Source organism: Carlito syrichta, unplaced genomic scaffold, assembly GCF_000164805.1.
Source record: "Carlito syrichta isolate Samal-C Ts95f unplaced genomic scaffold, Tarsius_syrichta-2.0.1 Scaffold314652, whole genome shotgun sequence".
NCBI classification, from domain to species: domain Eukaryota; kingdom Metazoa; phylum Chordata; class Mammalia; order Primates; family Tarsiidae; genus Carlito; species Carlito syrichta.
In genome coordinates this window covers 41,381-46,374 of record NW_007258748.1, presented here as the reverse complement: position 1 = coordinate 46,374, position 4,994 = coordinate 41,381, and positions in this window count along the sequence as shown.

Below are 4,994 nucleotides of genomic sequence, written 5' to 3'. Positions count from 1 at the left end.
AACTCAGCCTCTTGCAACAATGTTAGCTGGTACATCGATACCAAAGGGTTCCTAGAATATTAACCTAGTATGGGAAGCCTGTACGACCCTCTAAAAAATAATTCTGGGTTTTTGGGGTACCCTCTCATAGGTAGCCAACACCCACTGGTGAGTGGAGAGAAGGGGTTATTGTGCTACTGAAATGTTGGCTCTTGCCTTGAAATGTGCTTCCGTGTGTGTCCCCAGGTTCTGTGGGTGTGGCTGGAAGGCACACAAGGGTCCCTGGGGCATCCAGGGGTGAGGGCAAGACCTCCCACAGTTCAGAGGGAGGCCAGGTTGGGGAGAAGAGGAGGAAGCCGCACCAGACTCCGAGGAGTGCAGATTCGGATCCAGAACCCTCCTGGTGGTCCTGAAGGTGTGTTTGTAAAACACATTATACAACCGGGCTCGGTGGCTCAGCCTGTAATCCTGCGCTTTGGGAGGCTGAGGTGAGTGGATTGCCTGAGCCTGCGGGTTCGAGACCCGCCTGGACAGCGAGACCTCATCTCTACAATAAATCAAAAAATCAGCTGGGTGTGGTAGCACGCGCCTGTAATTCCGGCTGCTCGGAAGGCTGAGGCGGAAGGATCGCCGGAGCCCAGCAGGTGAGGCTGCAGTGGTTGGGAGCGGCCACTGCACTCCAGTCTGGGTGACCGAGTGAGACTCCAACTCAAAAAAAACGAAAAACAAACCAAAAAAACACATTATACACAGTTGAATGTTAGCTCTCACCATATACTTAATATTTACACAACAATATTAGCCTCCGTTGGAATTCTTGCCCACTTCTCACAAAGTAACAGAGCCTGGACAGCCCCAGTCCAAGCACCGTCATGTGTCCTCTGGCTGTCCCCTAGGAGGAAAGGGACACACAGGAGCTGTTCTGTTGCAGGTTTAGAGATGATTAAGAACTCAAAAGTAGAAAAGATGAGAAGTAACTTTCAAATAAAGATAGGAAGGCGTTGAGAAATAAAACAAGAATAACAGGAAGGATTTGGCTTATGTCAGTATTTATCAGTATTGAATAGTGCAGGCTGTATTCCTATGAAAGCTTAAGGATGCCCCAAACCTGTCTATCTGCAAATTGGTCTGCAGAGGTGATGACGTCCCTGTGAAAATCCAACCACTTTTTTCCCCCCAAATGTAGAAGCTGATCATAAAATTCATATGGAATTGTCAGGAACACAGATTAGCCAAAAGCATCTTGATAAAGAAAAATAATGTTGGGGCACACTCTTCCTGATTTCAGAACTTGGGAGAAAGCTACCATAATCAAGGCAGTGTGGTCCCAGCACAGGAAAAGACACATGGACCGATGGTATAGGACTGAGAGTGCAGAAGTAAGCACACACATCTATGGTCCATTGATTGTTGACAAGAGAACCAAGACAATAAAATGAGAGTTATTTCCAGAAATAGTCCTGGAACATCTAGACATCCTTTTAGAAAGCAATTAATTGAAGGCCAGGTGCATGACGCCTGCCTGTAATCCTAGCACTTTGGGAAGCCAAGGCAAAAGGATTGCCTGAATCCAGGCGTTTGAGACCAGCCTGTGCAACATGGGAAGACCTGCAGTAAATCAAAAAATTAGCCAGGCTTGGTGGCACACACCTGTAGTCCCAGTTACTTAGGAGGCTGAGGTAGAAGGATCACCTGAGACCAGCAGATCAAGGCTATGGTAGTCATGAATACACCACTGCACTCCAGCCTGGGTGACAGACAGAGTCTCACTTCAACAATAATAATAATAATTGAACCCCAAGCACATATCATATACAAAAAATTAACTCAAAATGGATCAACAGTCAAAATGTAAGAGCTAAAACTATAAAGATTTTTTCCTTTTTCTTTTGAGTTGGAGTCTCACTCTTGTCGCCCAGTCTGGAGTGCAGAGGCACGCTCACAGCCACCGCAGCCTCGACCCGCTGGGCTCCGGCCATCCTTCCGCTCAGCCTTCCAAGTAGCTGGAACTACAGGTGCGCGCTACCACGCTCGGCTAGTTTTTAAAAATTTAATTTAGAGATGAGGTCTCGCCAAGTTGCCCAGGCAGGTCTCGAACCCGCGGGCTCAGGCAACCCACTCGCCTCAGCCTCCCAAAGGCGTGGGATTACAGGCTGAGCCACCGAGCCCGGCCAGATGTTCTTAGCAGCGTGAGTTTAACAGACAAAAGAGTGGAAGCAGTTCAAACAGCCATCAGGTGGTGAATGGATAGACACAATGTTGTATATCCGCCCCATGAAGCATTCTTCAGCCATGAAAAGGAGTGACCTATTGATACATGCCATGACCTGGATGGCTGTGGAAACTATATGCTGAGTGGAAAAGGCCAGGACAAACTATCACATATGCTATGATTCCACACACATGAAGTGTCCAGAGTAGACAAATCCACAGGGACAGAAGGAAGGTCATGGAAACCAGGGCTGGGGGAAATAGGACTCATCAACTTGACATTTCTTTTTGGGCCGATGACAATTTTCTGGAAATGTTCCAGAATTAGATAGTGGGTTGCAGGTGCGTGATGTAAAAATACACTCAAACCAACTGAAATTTTCACTTTAAGGTGATGAATTTTATGCTATGTGAAGGATTCTCAACGACATTGTTTATATATACATATATAAATATACGTATACATATATCGCTCGCCGAGAGAGTCACATGGCCTAAGTAAACATCCATCCCTGTGTCACTTTAGTGAGAGGTGAAGACAGGCACGCCCACTTGCCTGGTAAACTGGACTCTGGGAGCCAGAGGGCAGCAAGAGAAAGGGAATGTGAGCCCGCAGGCCATTCAGGTAAAGCCCCAAGGCTCCCCAGGGCCAGTCTCCCTACTTTCATGAGGATTCGGCTGAACTGGTTTCATCATTAAAGGAGCAAACGATAGGTGGGTCACGCAGAAGGTACTGCCAGATTTGTAAGCCTCAAGTGGGTGACAACACTTCAGTGACAATCTCAGATATTAAAAATATGAGGCTCAGTCAGGCGTGGTGGCTCATGCCCATAATCCCGGCACTTTGGGAGGCCGAGGTGAGAAGACTGCCTGAGCCCACAGGTTCAAGACCACCCCGGACAACTTGACGAGACCTCATCTCTACAATAAATCAAAAAATTAGCCGGGTATGGTGGCGCATGCCTGTAGTTCCAGCAACTTGGAAGGCTGAGGCAGAAGGATCGACTGACCCAGCGGGTCGTGGTTGCAGTGGCCATGAGCATGCCACTGCATTCCAGCCTGGGTGACAGAGTAAGAGACTCCAACTCAAAAAATAAAAATAAAATAAAAATAAATATATAAGGTTCTTTCATTCACCAATTCTAAGGGCACATAAATGTTATTTTCAAAAGTGTGAAACTATGAAGAGGAAACAGAACCGTATAATGAAGCATCCCTTGTTCCCCGTATGATCCCTTCTAAACACCAAAGCCAGGGAAATCGTCTCAGGATAAACTCTGGAAATTTTCCTGAGTTGGGATTTTTTTTCTCGTGTCCTGTTTCCCCCTCACAACTCTTCACCCCAGGGGTTGCTGCCTCCCTTTCAGGGTTGACTTGTCCTCAAATCAGACTGCAGCTGTGGTCCCAAGCACCCCCAAACTCTAGCCTCCAATTCATAGGATGCACTGAGGACCTAGATTCCACTTTGAGAGCCAACCACCCTCTGAATAAGGACTCTGATCGTTCTCTGGGATCACTGCTAAGACTGAAGGAGGACATAACATGAATGCTGTACAGTGCTGCCCTGAGGAAGCAACAATTGCTACATTTAAGTGTGTTTTATATTCACAGAATCCTCCACCCTGATACCAATATCCACTCTAGGAGGATGAGTTAGCCATGGCAGAAGGCACAGGTCTTCCCTGTTTCTAGCCCACGGCAGGTGATCTAGCGAGGCTTGGAGTCAGGTGGTCTTGCCTGAGTATATCCATGGCAGGCACCTCAGGTTTGCTGTCCAGGGAGAAAGACTACAAAAAGTGGCCATTCCCAGGATAATAAGCGTCTACACTAGGGTTATGACCCATGTGTCTTCTGAATCCACTCAGAAGGATTCTGCACAGCACCCTCGTTCTCACGCCCACTTTCCCAGCTCCTGAACTTCCATGTACTTTGTGTAGCAAGGTGCTGACATGCAACGCTCAGGGTAGCATCCTGTGATAGTTACATAGCTCTAGGGAAAGTCAGTGGAATTTGACCAAGAACATTTGAGATGTGGTCAAGAAGAGTTTCTCTCCAAGTTCTCCAAAGACAGAAATGGAACTAAATGGTCATAGGACTGGTATTTAAAAAGCGTTTCAGATTCACAAGAAGGATAAGCAAAACTGCTATATAGACCATTTCCCAAAGTCAAGTGTCTTGAGGACAGAGACCTTGCTTGACAGAGTTAGGGTTCCCTGTGTATGATAGACACTTGGTAATTAGCTTTGCAAATGACAACAATTAGGCTAAGAAAGCAATTGTTGACAATTGTTTGCTAATTGTTGCTGTCAGACCCTGGCGCTGGACCAGAGCTCAGTAGGACTCAGGATGAGGTGAGGAAACTTCTGCTCATGAGACACAGAAATCCTAGACCCCATTGCTGTCTTTGCTTAGAAATGCCACAGGGAAGGCCGGGCGCAGTGGCCCACGCCTATAATCCCAGCACTTTAGGAGGCTGAGGTGAGAGGATTGCCTGAGCCCAGGGCTTCAAGACTGGCCTGGGCAACTTGGCAAGACCCCATCTCTACAATCATTCCAAAAATTAGCCGGGCGTGATGGCGTGTTCCTGTAGTTCCAGCTACTGTGAAGCTGAGGAGGAAGGATCACCTGAGCCCAGCAGGTTGAGGCTGCAGTGGCTGTGGCATGCACTCCAGCCTGGGCAACACAGTGAGACTCCAACTCCAAAAAAAAAAGAAAAATGCCGCAGGGAGCTTAGTACTCCCCCATTCCTTAGAGACTCTCCAGGACCAGAAACAAGTCAACATTCTTTTTTTTTTTTTTTTTTT